This window comes from Dryobates pubescens, chromosome 9, assembly GCF_014839835.1.
Source record: "Dryobates pubescens isolate bDryPub1 chromosome 9, bDryPub1.pri, whole genome shotgun sequence".
In the NCBI taxonomy this organism is placed as follows: domain Eukaryota; kingdom Metazoa; phylum Chordata; class Aves; order Piciformes; family Picidae; genus Dryobates; species Dryobates pubescens.
In genome coordinates this window covers 19,752,482-19,768,516 of record NC_071620.1, presented here as the reverse complement: position 1 = coordinate 19,768,516, position 16,035 = coordinate 19,752,482, and the positions used below count along the sequence as shown (strand labels likewise).

The following is a 16,035-nucleotide window of genomic DNA, read 5'->3' as shown; positions in this document are numbered from 1 at the left end:
GACCTGGCACTTAGGGACATGGTTTAGTGGTGAACCTTCAGTGCTGGGTTGAAGAATGGACTCGGTGATCATGAAGGTCTCTTCCAACCAAAGATATTCAGTGATTCTGTGTAATATTGGAAGTAATTGATCATGGTTAAGCTAAAGATTAAACTAAAAGGAGGGGGTCAAAACCATTTTGGCCACTTGAAGCATTTATGGTCAGCCACCCTCTGAAATTTTTAGTAAACTCAGATTTTATCATGATGGAGACTTCTGCTATTGTCTTTCAGTGTCACTCTCTCCACCTTCAAGGTAGGAGAGCTACTGCTTTGACCATTGGCTACAGAGGAATTTTCAGGACATCACATGCAAATATTATGGGCACACAGGGCTGCTCAGAGACACTCACCATGCTATGTACATGCACTAATGAGTAATTAACATATGCTAATGATATACAAGGACTCATCAACACTAATCTCAAAACTGGCAGATTGTCAACTCTAGTTTGGGGGCAGCTTGCCACAGCAGCAACCCCTGTGACAGGCAAAAGCACCAGGGGTGAGAAAAGGTAGGGATCTGTTTTGAAAACCAAACCCCTCTACCTCTCAGCTGCTGACAGCAAGAACTTTAGACCTTACTGAAGGCCACGTTGCTGGTCTAACCCTTAACAAGACATGTCTACAGACAGAAGAGGTCAAATAACGCCTCTAATGCTAAACTGGATAGCAGGAATAGCACAGCATCAAAAAGTAGCTACAGAAAATGCACAGAGCCCACCACAAGCAGAAAAAACTCACTGAACTTCCACCAGTCTTCTACATGTGGCATTTGATTTAGAAAGGAATGCTGCTTTAATTCTTCCTCTTTGACAAAAGCCTGGCAGAAGTGAAGCAGACAGATTCTCCCTGTTCCCTCAATTATAAACAATGCTGTTATGGATCAAACAGTCTGCCCTGCATACACCTGGCATCTCTGACTCCATCTCTGACTTTGTGTATCACATCTTTGTCTTAGTGCTTCCAGAAGGGCAACTGTATCCTGGGCTGCATTGACAGAAGTGTGACCAGCAGGACAAGGTAGGTGATTCTGCTCCTCTACACTGCTCTGCTGAGACCCTGCATGGAGCCCTGTGTCCAGTTCTGGTGCCTCCAGCATAAGACAGACACAGAACTGCTGGAGTGCGTTGAGAGGATGCCATGAACATGATCAGAGGGCTGGAGAAACTCCCTTATGAGGACAGGCTGAGAGTTGGGGGTTGTTCAGCCTGGAGAAGAGAAGGCTCCAGGCAGACCTAATCATGTCCTTCCAGTACCTGAAGGAGGCTACAAGAAGGCTGCAGAGGCCTGCAGTGACAGGATGAGGGGCAATGGTTTGAAGTGAGAGCAGAGCAGATTTAGATTGGCTGTTAGGAACCAGTTCTGCACAATGAGGGTGGTGGAACACTGCAACAAGTTGCCAGGGAAGTGGTTGGGGCCCCATCCCCGGCACTATTCAAGGTGAGGGTCAACAGGGCCGTGAGCAACCTGATCTAGTTGAGGATATCCCTGCTGACTGCAGGGAGCTTGGACTAGATGCCCTTTGGAGGTCCCTTCTGACCCAATCCATTCTATGAGTCTCTGAAATCCCTTCTGTGCAGAATGCTGTACCAGGGGTATTCATGGCTGTTATGCAGCAAAGGTGAGCTTGCCTTCCCCAGACATTTACACCTAATAGCCTGGGCACATTTGTGGCTATTTTATCTCTGCCACTAACACCATTTGGAATATCCTAAGTAACTTTTTTAAAGTCTATCCCCATTTTGTCACTCTGGAACACTCCTATTATAGGTATCCTTCATATCACACACAGAATATTGGTCTCAAGATAAATGCTAATATCCATTTCTATTTCTGTGTATTACTATTTCTGCTCTAATTTCTGTGATGGTCCCTTTTTATCAGCTATTTGACACTACTTCCACAATGCCCTGAACACTTTTTTCTTGGCTGCCCTCCATTTAATCTGTGATTCTAAAGCTGAGAGCCAATCCTCTCTCAGGAATTGGTACAATGGGGCTTAAAGAAGCCTCCTATAAAAAGGCAAAGTACCTGTGAAATGAATTATCTGACATGGTGCTGTCAACATCTGTCAGTACAAAGCACCAGTGACATCCAGTATCTTCTTCCTACTTTTTGCTACCCACATTCCAAAAGCTGATGCTGTGCTCCATCAGAAAGTCATCTCTCTTATGCTTTGACTCAGAAGTCCCTCTCTATCTTTTTCTGTCTTACCAGCCCATGCATTTTCAGCACTACATTCCTATTTCACAGAATCAGAGAGTAGATTTGCTTGGAAGAGACCTCCAAGCTCATCCAGTTCAACCTTCAACCCAGCACTGAAAGGTCACCACTAAACCATGTCCCTACATGCCAGGTCCAAAGGCTGCTTAAACACCTCCAGGGATGGTGACTCCAGCACTGCCCTGGGCAGACCATTCCAATGTTTGAGAACCCTTTCAGTGAAGAAATATTTCTTAATATCCAGCCTAAACCTACCCTGGTGCAGCTTGGAACCACTTCCTCCAGCCCTATCACTTGCCACCAAGGACAAGAGGCTGCCCCCTCCTTGCTCCAATCTCCCTTCAGGTATTTGTAGAGAGCAACAAGCTCTCCCCTCAGCCTCCTCTCTTCTGGACTGAATAACCCCAGCTCTCTCAGACTCTCCTCGTAGGCCAGGTGCTCCAGGCCCTTCTCCAGCCTCATTGCCCTTGTCTGGACACACTCCAACCCCTCAATGCTCTTCTTTCAGTGAGGGGCCCAGAACTGAACACAATGCTCCAGGTGCAGCCCCACCAATATCGAGTACAGGCATTGACCACCCCTCTGCCCCTGCTGGCCACCCTGTTTCTAACACTATCTCCTCCTATTCCATGTCCTTGGGTCATTCTGTCTATACCATCTCCCACATCTTCCCTCCTGTTTTCATCAGTCCCTTGTGTTTCTTTAAGTCTCATCAAGGTGGCTCCCCTGTTTCCCAGCAAGCTGGTCCCCCTGCTTTCCAATGTGTGCACAGAAGAGCTCTAGCATTGCTCATTCCTGTGGCCAACACATCAAAAAAGGTGATCCTGTCACTCCACCCCTCTATACTGAGACCTCACCTGCAGTACTGTGTCCTCAGTACAAGAAAGACAGGAACACATTGGGAGCCCAGAGGAGACCCACAAAATTGGTCAGAGGCAGGATCTGTGAAGAAAGGCTGAGAGGGTTGAGGTTGTTCAGCCTGGAGAATGTGGCAATGCCAGCGATGAGCAGTGTGAGCAATCTGGCAGTGCAGGTCTAGAGCCTGACATGGTGGTAGGCCATGCTCAGCATAAGTGCAGAGCCAGCTAGCAGTGTACCAAACAGTGCTGTGCCTGCAGCATGTAACTAAAACAGGACCCTGGTAGCTATAAACACAGCAAGTTATCTTGGGACAACAGGACATGCAGCTGCATCAACAAACCTCACGTGTCATCAGTAGTTGGACCAATAATCTCTAATAGTGTGATGTGTGGTCACTCATAGGGGACCAATGAGTCCATGCCAACAAGGCTCTCCGAGTTTATATAAGTTGTAGAAGTTCCCATGCTAGGCACTTCTGCCTTTCCTATCCCTTCTTCTTCTATGCTTTACTTTCCTGTGCTATACTCGCACCATAGGCCTGCACCATAGGCCTGCAATACTGGAACAATAAAGGATCAATACTCGATCATATTGGTCAGCTGTATTGACTCCAATCTCCGTCGTCCCATTAGGAGAAGGCTCCAGAGAGACCTTATTGAAGACTTTCAATACTTCAAGTGGCCTGCAGGAAAGACTGGGACAACCTTTATAGCAGGACCTGTTGCAGCAGAGCAAGGGGTGGTGTTTTTAAACAACAAAAAAAAGAGAGATTTAGACTACCCAAAAAGCAGACATTTTTTATGCTGAGTGTGGTGAAACATTGGCACAAGTTTCCCAGAGAAGTGGTAGAAGCCTCATCCCTGGAAACATTCAAGGGCAGGACGGACAAAGCTCTGAGCAACCTGATCTAGTTAGGGATGTCTAGTTAGGGAAGGTCGCTTCCAATCCAACCCATTCCATGGTTCTACAGTTCCACGATTCTACAGTTCCCTGGTCCTGTCCAGACCAGTGCTGGCTTGCAATGCTGCTGCCACTTTTTATTTCCTGGTGGCACTGACAGCACTCTCAAATAAGTAAGTCAGCAGCAATACAGATGATCCAACCTCTTCTTTCATTAAATAAAGGTTTGGCACCCTCAGTAATCATCTGAAAGAAGTGCAGGCTTTTCCACTGAATCATCACCTAAACTATCACATTTTCTGCCCTTCAAGACCATGCCTGACAGCAAATGAAACTTATGGTCAAACAATTTCAATTCTTTTGTTAAGTTTTCAAATGCTACATGCTGATAAATGCAGGATGGCAATAAGGGATGATAATTTTTGTTTCCTTTTATAATGAAAAGAAATTCTCTCCTGTCATTCACAGAGAAGAGAAGGCTCAGAGGAGACCCTATTGTAGCATTCCAGTATCTGAAGGGGGCTACAAGAAAGCTGTGGAGGGACCTTTAAGGGTGTCAGGTAGTGATAGGAATGGGGGAATGGAGCAAACCAGAAATGGGTTGATTCAGATTGGATGTTAGGAAGAAGTTCTTCCCCATGAGGGTAGTGAGACACTGGGACAGGTTGCCCAGGGAGGTGGTGGAAGCCTCATCCCTGGAGGTTTTGAAGGCCAAGATGGATGTGGCTCTGGGCAACCTGATCTAGTGTGAGGTGTCCCTGTCCATGGCAGGGGGTTTGGGACTGGATGATCCTTGAGGTTCCTTCCAACCCTGACAGTTCTATGATTCTGTGATTGATCCCAAAATATTGTCTTTTAAAAGTGCTTAAGTGCTTATTTTAAATATCCTTTTAAAGGAGAGGTATTTCCTAAGCTAAGCAGAGAAAAACACCAACAACAAACAAGCAACCAAAACCAATAAAAAGGTGAAAGTCTGCTACGTTGCACTGGTTCAAGCAAGCCATGTAAGTACAGTGTCATATTTCACTTTGTGTCTCTTGACAGGATCATCAAGTAGATGAAACATCTCAGTGACTGATGGCACTGCACTGAGTTTTCTTCCCAAAAGTCAGAGAGATCAAACGATGTTTGGAGCAGCTGAGACTAAGGAATTCCATTAGATGTTGCCTTGCCCTCCCCTCTTTCTAATAAGACGAAAGCTGTTTTAGAACATGTGACAAATGTCTGCTCACAGCAGAAATAAATCACACCCCACAGACTGCAGCACTATTAATTGTGCAATCATAGTAATAACTTACTGGGATAGAAAGGAAGTGTTATTAGGAGGGACACAGTAGCTAAAAGCACTTCATAGAATCACAGAATGGCTTAGATTGGAAGGGATCATCTATTCCACCTTCCCCACCATGGGCAGGGACACCTCTCCACTAGACTTGGCTGCTCAAGACCTCATCCAACCTGGCCTTGAACAGCCCCAGGAAGAAGGCATCCACAAGCTTTCTGGGCAACCTATTCCAGAGTCTCACCACCCTCACACTGTAGAACAACTTCTTAAGATCCAATCTAGCCTTACTCTTCCTCACCTTAAAACCACTCTCCCTTGTCCTGTCACTAGATACCTTATGGAAAGTCCAGGGAGACCTAATAACAACCTTCCAGCACATCAAGGGGTCTACAAGAAGGATGCAGAGGGCCTGTTTCCAAAGGCCTGCAGTGATAGCACAAGGGACAATGGTTTGAAACAAGAGAAGAGGAGATTTAGAATGGATGTCAGGAACAAGATCTGCACCATGAGGGTGCTGGAACACTGCAACAGGTTGCCCAGGGAAGTAGTTGAGGCCTCATCCCTGGAAATATTCAAGGTGAAGTTCGACAGGGCTCTGTGCAACCTGATCTAGTGGAGGATGTTCCTACTGACTGCAGAGGGGATTGGATTGGATGACCTTTGCTTTCAACCCAGACCATTCTATGAAGTTATTGAGTATCCTCATCTTCCAATAGATATTTTATAAGTGAGTTTACTATTTGTGAGAACAATGACTTAACACTATCTGAAAGGAAAGAGAGAAATAGGCAGATATTAGGCAAACCTTGCAAGACCAGCCTGATAAAGCAGCTTTCTCAACTCACAAGAAGTCAACAATAGTCAAGCTGTCACAGAATCACAGAAGGGGTTGGAAGGGACTTCTGAAGATCATCTAGCCCAGGGCCTCTCCTAGAGCAGCATCACCTAGAGCAGGTAGCACAGGACCACATCCATTTGCTATACTCAGCATGATTCCAGTATAACCAAGTCCAAAGACAGAGAGTAAAATAAAGCTTCCACTGCATTTTTCCATGTGTAACATACAAGAGACAACAGTTCAGACACTAGAATGACCTTTAGGATAAACCTATGTGCCAGCTGAAGCAAAGGAACCACAGCTCCTGACTTGAACAGTTTAAAAGCCTTTTATGCTTCTGCAGTGCTCCATATGTGCGTCTGCAAGCAAGGGCTTGCATAGCTTCCTATATATTCATGAACAAAGCTCATTTGTTGTGCAAATTCCTGTCTTTGCATGTTGATTACTTCCTTCTACGTCTGCACAGAACATAGCAGCAGCACAGAGGATACATCAAACCTCATCCTCCTCAATCAATGATGCTACATTCATAAGCTTTGGAGTAAAGGAGGATTTCTTTGTGCTTAGCATTCTTGCTGCCTGGCTGGTTGGTTCTCTTGTGAAAAATGTGGCCTTCTGGATTGCCCTTTGCAATGTGGTTAACACTCTTCCCCTGCCTGTATGGATAATTAGGTGCCCTGTTTCAGCAATTTTAATTATCTCATGCAAATAGGTTTGCTGGGGGAGAGATGAAACAGTATTTAACTGCTCAAACAGACACTCTGGCTCTTATTGCAAAGGGTATTGATATAAAATATGAAGGACATTGTGAAATAGATTAACATTTTGGATAGGTGAGTTTCTGAGCTTTCCTGCTCTTTCTTCTCTCCATGCCCCTCCCCCCCCCCCCCCCCCCCCCCATGGGATACTTTTATTGTTTTACTTTTCAAATCCAAGATATTTCAGTCCTCCTGTACCTCCCTGAAGTAGGTTAAATGTTATTATGACCCTCAGAGAGAAAAGGAAACACTACTGAGGCACCTCAAGTCCTTCACAAGTGTCATGTGAGATTAATGATTGCTAATGTTCACTGTGGGATTCAAAGGTCAAAGTGTAGAGTTGAAACAAGGAGTGAATCCCAATGTGATCAAGAACATATGAAGATTTCATCTGCTGCTTCTTTACTCTCACATTACTCAGCAATAACCTCATTATTCACATTCAGCATCAGGAATATTAATCCCATAATGTATGCTTACAGCAGAGCATACACATGGACAGGGGACAGAGAGTGATTGCCCATTGGAACGGGCTGCCTGGGGAGGTGGTGGAGTCACCATCATTGCAGGTGTTCAGGAGGAGACTTGATGGGGTGCTTGGTGCCATGGTTTAGTTGTTTAGGTGGGTTGGATTGGTTGAGGGGTTGGATGTGATGATCTTGAAGGTCTCTTCCAACCTGGTTGTTTATTATTATTATTATTATTATTATTATTATTATTATTATTATTATTATTATTATTATTATTATTAAAAGATGGTAAGGAAGTTACAAATCTTCTGGGCTCAAGTGGGGATAGAAAGCCAGCTGAAAGCAAAAATGATGGCTGGCCTCAAAATTAAATCTTGGGAAAGAAAGACACTAAGAAAGACACTGAGGTGCTGGAGTGTGTCCAGAGAAGAGCAGTGAGGCTGGAGAGGGGTTTGGAGGGCATCTGCTATGAGGAGCAGTTGAGGGAGCCAGGGCTGTTTAGTCTGGAAAAGAGAAGGCTGAGGGGAGATCTTAGAGCAGCCTCTCAGTACCTGAAAGGGACCTACAAGAAAGCCTGGAAGGGACTTTTTGCTAGGGCTTGTAGTGACAGGATGAGAGGGAATGGATTGAACCTCGAGGAGGACAGATTTAGACTGGAGATTAGGAAGAAATTCTTTGCAGTGAGGGTGGTGAGACACTGGAACTGGTTGCCAAAGGAGGTCACGGAAGCCTACTCCCCAGAGGTGTTCAAGGCCAGGCTGGCTGAGAGCTTGAGCAACCTGGGCTAGTGGAAGATGTCTGTGCCCATGGCAGGGAATATGGAACTGGATGATCTTCGAAATCCTTTCCAACCCAAACCATCCTAAGAATCTATGCAAACTAGAGCTTTCAGAGCTAAATGTAATGACTCAGTTAGTCCTTGTCAGCTGAAGAAAATAATGTGCAGGTGTCTGTATCATGGATGAATTTTCAAAACAAGAAGTGAATAGCAAAAAGCAGAACACTTTAGAAGGTACAGGAGAAATTTTGGTTAAAGAAGCTTGTATGTAATCCAGTCTTCCCTTTGTCATACTCAGTTACACCATGGAGAACTTCAATGTTCTGTCAATTTCAGTGGGACTCTTTCTGACTTACCAAGGCTAGAGCAGTCTGAGAGGAGCCTTGGCAGTGAGAAAATTCAGTGAGCACTTTGGGAATCACTTAAAATGCCCCATATTAGTATCTATAAAAGAGTACTTAGGTTAGGAACCATGATTGAAACCTGAGTCCTGTAGATGAGTTCAAACACACAACTGCTTTTAAAAATAGGGTTGAAGTGACTCAGTTAACAGAGAACTTATTCCAGGTCAAGAATTTGGCAGGAGGCAAGCTGAGAACTGGAATGAAGTTGCAATGGGGGGAAAAATAAAAAGTAGGAATGGAACTACAATTACAAAGTATCAGAGGATAACCTTGGCACTGCTAAATACCAGGAACTAATTAAACCTTTTCAGTGGTAAAAATGCCACTTTTCCTAAAATTGAGGTATGTGATTACTGGGGGAAAAAGAAAAAGAAGAAATTTCTTTTTTTTAAAGCTATTTTCAGCTTTTAGCAGGACATACTGCTTGGTGAAAGAAAGTGAGCAAAACGGGTAGAGGCAGTAAGAAAAGAGATAAAACAAAGCAACAGGAAATTCCCATCATGGGTAATTAGTCTTTTGAAAATACCACAAAGATACAAAAGGAGCGAAAGATCCTACCAAATCTAACTTTCAAGTGTGGGATACTCAGAGCTCTAAGCTAACATTTATGTGAAATGCTAAATCATAGAATGGCTCAGGTTGGAAGGGACCTTGGAGATCAGCCACTCCAATTTCTCCACCATGGGCAGGGATGCCTCACAAGTAGACGTCATTGCTCAAAACCTCATGCAACCTGGTCTTCCATAGCCCCAGGGAGGAGGCATCCACAACCTCCCTGGGCAGGCTATTCCAGAGTCTCACCACCATGGTGTAAGGGAAGATGATATTCAGATACCAGCATAGCTAGTTATGATTTAAGTGCTAAATCTCATCTGTAAGAATCATAGAATGGCTTAGGTTGGAAGGGACCTCAAGGATCATCCACTCCAAATACCCCACTAGACACCTCTCAACTAGACTTGGCTGCTCAAGGTCTCAGCCAGCCTGGCCTTGAACAACCCCAGGGAGGAGGCATCCACAACCTCTCTGGGCAGCCTACTCCAGAGTCTCACCACCCCTGGCACTGAAGAACTTCTCCCTAAGATCCAGTCTAACCCTACTCTCCCTCAGCTTCAAACTCTACATACTCTCATGAAAAGTCCCTCTGCAGCCTTCCTGTGGGATTCCTTCAGCTATCGGAAAGCAGCTCTGAGATCCTCCTGGAATCTTCTCTTCTCCAGACCGAACACCCCCAGCTCCCTCAACCTAACCCCACAGCAAAGGTGCTCCAGACCTTGGATCATCTTTGTGGCCCTCTGGCCTCGCTCCAGTATCTCTATGTCCTCTGATGATGGGGACTATTTATTGCAGCTGCACGAGTGCACATATCGCTGCTCAACCAAAAAGTGACTTCTAAATTCCACAAGCTTATGATTTAGAATGATATTTAGAATGATTTATAATACATGATTTATAATTCTACCATAAACCTTCATCCATAATTTAGATAATCCACCAGCAATCAGGAATTGAAAGCTTCCCTTCAGGAAGGTATAGGCCTGGCTGGATCTGTGCACTAGTCTATGAAGTCATGCATTGGCAGAATTAATTTTGTTGGCAGAGACTTTTAAGATCCTGCTATGGGGATAGGCTGAAGGAGCTGGGTTTGTTCAGCCTAGAGGACTCCAGGGAGACCTAAGAGCTGCCTTCCGTTACCTGAAGGGAAGGCTGGAGAGGAACTTTTTCATAAGGGTGTGTAGCAACAGGACAAGAGGGAATGGTTTGAAGCAGAGGGAGAACAGGGTTAGATGGAAGCTTAGGAAGTTTTTTAGTACAAGGGTGGTGAGACTCTGAAATAGGTTGCTCAGGGAGCCTGTGGGGGTGTTCAAGCCCAGGCTGGTTGAGGCCTTGAGCAGCCAAGTCTAGTGGAGAGGTGTCCCTGCCCATGGCAGGGAGGTTGTGGTAGATGAGCTGAGGTCTGTTCCAACCTGAGCCATTCTATGATTAGTGTATGAAGTCATAGAATCGATTTAGTTGGAAGAGACTTTTAAGATCAAGTCCAAGCACTAACAACACTCTCATGAGGAACAAAAATAACATGCCTCTCCTTACAGAAGGGAAAAAGAGGATGTTTGCTGTAGCTTAGCTTTAAGGGTTAATTGACTCATACATTTCATCACCACAGAGGACTGATAAACAAATGAAAAATTTCAGTCAGCTGTAGTGCCTGAAGCAAACACTGAACTTTCTGCTTCAGATACCCCCAGCATCTGTGTATCTAGAAGTGAGAAAATGCTGGTGTCAGTCCTGGGTTGCATAAAGAGAAAAAAAATGTGGAGAAATTCTTATGTCACCTCCCCACAGTGCTGGAGCTTAGCATTCCCAAGCAAAGAAACAGATTCCAGGACTTAGACATGACAGAGAATAACACATGTCATTAGATTTTCTCTGATGACTTAAAAAAACAAAGTCTAAGGTGAATAAAGAAGCAATACTTGGGTGTAGTTCAATGAATTTCTCTGAATGCACATTGTGAATAAACTCAAAAAATGGTTGAGATGGTTTCAGTTTCACTGTCTTGTCTACGAAGTACTAGAAAATACAGCTCATAAAAAGCAGCATGCCATGGATTTCACAGAATTACAGAATGTTAGGGGTTGGAAGGGACCTCTAGAGATCATCCAGTCCAACCCCCCTGCTTGAGCAGGATCACCCAGGGCAGGTCACACAGGAACACATCCAGGATAGTTTGAAAGGCTCCAGAGAAGGAGACTCCACAACCTCCCTGGGCAGCCTCTTCCAGGGCTCCAGTGGAACCTCCTCTGCTCCAGCTTGCACCCATTGCCCCTTGTCCTGTCACTGGACATGCCTGAGCAGAGCCTGTCTCTCTCCTCCTGACACTGCACTGCACATCTTTATCAACATGAATGAGGGCACACCTCAGGCCCCCCTGCTCCAAGCTCAAGATCCCCAGCTCCCTAAGCCTTTCTTCACAAGGGGGATGTTCCACTCCCTTGTCCACCTTCGTGGCCCGGTGCTGGACTCTTTCAAGCAGTTCCCTGAGGAACTGAAAGGCCTAGAACTGGATATAATATTCCAGATGGACACAATATTCAAGATCTGCGCCACCTTCTGTTCTCAAAATTCCAGAACAAAGCTACTCTCTCTATCTGACAAAGTTTGGCTGGGGCTACCACAGTCCATCCCCTTAACTTATTTTCTCATTGTATTACTTCTAGTCCTATTGCTTGATACTGGGGAGAAGAAACCAACAGTCACCTCACTACAGCCTCTTTTCAGGTAGTTGTAGAGAGCAAGAAGGTCACTCCTCAGCCTCCTCTTCTCCAGGCTAAACAATCCCACTTCCCTTAGCTACTCCTTGGAAGACTCATGCTCTAGACCCTTCACCCTTCATTGCCCTTCTTTAGACCTGCTCCAGCACCTCTGTCCTTCTTGGAGTGAGGAATTGAAAGCTGAACCCAGAATTCAAGATGTGGTCTCACTGCAGCCAAGTACAGAGAGACAACCAGTTGCCTACTCTTGCTGGCTGTACCAGGTGCTGTTGACCTTCTATTCTTAAGAGTCTCCACTTATGCTCCTAAACAGGTCCCTCAGCCAGTTTGTTTTGCTAAAAGGAAAGCCTGAACTGCTGCTTCTTGCAGTTTCCAAAAAGTGAACTGCAAACATTGCTTATGGCCTTGGTTATGGATTGTTTGCTTTGTAGTATCAACAACATGAGCTCTGGAACTCTGTCAGGAGTCTTCACATCTGAGTGGGTTAGGAGGTATTACATCCATAACTGTTTTACTGCTTTTCTGGCATGCTTCTTGGAGGGTACCTGTGGGCACTTCCATACAGGTAACACTTGCCATTTCTGTGACCTCACATTCACAGAATCACAGAACTGTCAGCATTGGAAGGAACCTCAAGGATCATCCAGTTCCAACCCCGCTACCATGGGCAGGGGCACTTCACACTAGATCTGGTTGCTCAGAGCCACATCCAGCCTGGCCTGAAAAACATCCAGGGATGCAGCTTGCACTACCTCCCTGGGCAACCTCTTCCAGCATCTCACCATCCTTATAGGGAAGAACTTCTTCCTAATGTCTAATCTAAATCTCCCCTCCTTTAGCTTGGATTCATTCCCCTTAATCCTATCTATCACTACCTGACATCCTTAAAAGTCCCTCCTCAGCTTTCCTGTAGCCCCCTTCAGATACTGGAAGGTCACAATAAGGTCTCCTTGGAGCCTTCTCTTCTTCAGACTGAACAACCCCGACTTGATAGGGTGCTTGGTTGCATGGTTTAGTTGATTAGGTGGGTTGGATAATAGGTTGGATGCAATGATCTTGAAGGTCTCTTCCAACCTGGTCTGGTCTACTCCTATTCTATTCTATTCTATTCTATTCTATTCTATTCTATTCTATTCTATTCTATTCTATTCTATTCTATTCTATTCTATTCTATTCTATTCTCTCAGCCTGTACTCATAGAAGCAGGAGCTCCAGCCCTCTGATTATCAACACAAATGAGAGATAGTCAAGGACTAATGTCCACATCTGTGGAGCAGCAGTTCCAAATGTTGCAAGAGAACTAAGTGCACCTGTACAGGTCAGCTGCATTCTTAGGCACAGTGTCTCCAGCATAGCCAATACTCCAAATCTTCAGAAGGAGGTGTCTGAACACATTACACATATTCATAAATTAAGGGACTCATTGGTGATTCAACATTAAAACTCTCCAATCCAATATAAAGCTGGTCAGGTGGAAAGCCTAATTCTTGGAAAAAGAACTTCTGGGCTCCTCAGGTGCTCTGAATTCCTGTGTCAGATGGACAGTTTTAATCAAAACCAAAGCTCCTGCAGTGCCTGGCATAGCTGGGAATTGCTGTTTTCTGATCGATGGAATAGATTGCATGGGATTAGCCCTAATCAAGTACTTCAATAATGAGAATCTCTCCATCCAGCATCAAACAAAGCCACACAAAACTGAGCTTCCCCCAAGTCTCAGCAGAGTTTGAAGAGGAAAGGACACAAATTTACAGTGAGGGTGATGAGACACTGGAACAGGTTGCCAAAGGAGGTCACAGAAGCCTATTCCCTGGAGGAGTTCAAGGCCAGGTTGGATGATGCCTTGAGCAACTTGGGCTAGTGGAACATGTGCCTGCCAGTGATGGAGGAGATAGTCTTTAAGGTCCCTTCCAACCCAAACCATTCTATAAACCTAAGACATTAAGTAAATTGCTGTGCAATAAATATTTACTGTTGTAGGCTCACTAAATAATGAAAAATAAGGATGGGTCTAACTTCATAGGCAGTGCCAAGATACAAATTTACAAACAACAATCCAGTGCAAAGCTAACCAGAAAAAGCTGACCGTTCAAAATAATCTGTGTTCATTCCCCCCATATTTTAGGCATCATCCAAATTGTGTAGCTATTGCATTTCATTAGCCAAGAGAACAGTTTAGACTTCTACATCTGAATCCATATTCCATTTCAATGCAAAGCAATACATGTATTGAGAGATACATTTGATTCCCTGAAAGCTTAATTTTGATCCACTTATTTATCATTGGATCTCTTCATGGATTTGTGCATTGATTTTATAGGGAGGGATTTATTTTCTCAAACAAAATGTCAAAACTGAGGGTGGATAATAAATATATGTAATGGAGCTCTTAATGTTCATGCAAACCTCATATATGGCAGAGCTGCTAAAACCCAATAAAAAATAAGAAGCTATTTCAAATTATTTCCTTTGAAGCAATTGTCTACATTTAATATTTAAGCCTGAGGGAAAAATTAAAGCAACAACACTTTCACTGAGTAGCAGCCTCATAAAACATGGATGAGTGCTTCACTTTTGATGGGACAGCATGTGTCAGGAATTTACTGTATTAAGGTAGTAGCAGATCAAAGGACAAAAGAGATTCTGTTCAGAAAGATGGGAAAGAGGCTGATTAAAAAGTAAAACCCCAAACAAATCAACAACAGACTTCAAAATGAGCATAGTCTTCAGATGCTATTGAAGATATTGACTTTTCTCTAGTCCTCATTTTTACCTCTGCATTTTTCCACCCGTCTAAATCTAGTCTTTGTGCATTTCCAAACCAGACAGATAAAGCTCTCCCAAGCAAGTAAAAGGGAGGATTCAGATCAAAGACAATAAATTATGACAGCTAAAGGCAGAGATAGCTCATGATGATAAAACACATGGAAACAATCCACTTTGCATCAGATTGCATGGTCCATGGATGGTAAGGGAAGATGACATTCAGACAGCAGCGTTACGTAGCTATGAATTAAGTGCTAAATCTCATCTATAAGAATCATAGAATGGCCTAGGTTGGAACAGACCTCAGAGATCATTTACTCCAACCACCCCACTATGGGCAGGGACTCCTCTCAACTAGACTTGGCTGCTAAAGGCCTCAGCCAACCTGGCCTTGAACACCCTCAGGCAGAAGGCATCCACAGCCTCCTTGGGCAGCCTAGTCCAGAGTCTCTCCACGCTTGTACTGGGAGACTTCTTCCTCAGCTGCAGTTTAACCCCCTCTGCTTCAACCCACTCCCCCTTGTCCTGTCTCTAGACACCCTCATGAAAAGTCCCTCTTCAGCCTTCCTGTAGGATCCCTTCAGGCACATGGAGTCTTCCTCACACATGGAGACTGGATGAGGCAGTTAGTTGCCATGGTTTAGTTGATTAGATGATGGTGGGTGATAGGTTGGATTCAATGACCTCAAAGGTATTTTCCAACCTGGTTAATTCTGAATTCTGTAAATGTAGTCAAAAGAGCTAAAATGGAGGCAAAACAGAGCTCCATTTATAACTGATCTGGAGGATGGAAATGGCAATGAGGATTAAAACTGCAGGCAGAAAAGAAGAGCTGCCCTTTTTATGGGTTCACAATGTTCTCTGTACTCCTGCTTGCAATTATACTCTAGGGTGGCAATCAGTCATCAGGAACATCCAAAAAAGAGTAATATCTGCTGCAACAGAAGTGATTCTGTTCACACGGTGTGATGAGCCTTTTCCATGATCCAGAATTCATTTCTCCTACATCAAAAGCACCCAAATTATACCCTAGCAGTGTTTAAGCATGGTTAGACTCAGAAAACTTAAGAGTGACAATTCAAGCAGAGTTAAATAGAAGTCAGAGGGAGCTTAAGCTCATTTTAAAGCTAAGATATATATTAAAATTTATTTCAAACCCTGGGTTGAATATATTGCAAAGTAACATTTAACGGTGGGAAGTTTCTGGAAAGGGTTTGGATTGCATCTGTCTTTACCATGAGAGGCTAATTTGACCCATCAGACTGCTTCCCAAGTTAGGGTTCTCCAGTCTGGAGAAAAGAAGGCTCCAAGGAGACCTTATTGTGGCTTTCCACCATCTGAAGGGGCTACAAGAAAGCTGGTGAGGGACTTTTTAGGGTCTTAGGTAGTGGTAGGACTGGGGGGGAATGAAGCAAAACTAGAAGTGGGAAGATTCAGATTGG

The 16,035-nt window shown here is 44.3% G+C and overlaps 1 protein-coding gene across 1 annotated transcript in view; it reads right to left on the bottom strand.

Annotated features, from left to right (window-relative positions):
- Positions 1-16,035, bottom strand: part of DOK6 (docking protein 6) — a 228,501-nt gene that overhangs the window by 59,812 nt on the left and 152,654 nt on the right. The window lies entirely within an intron of this gene.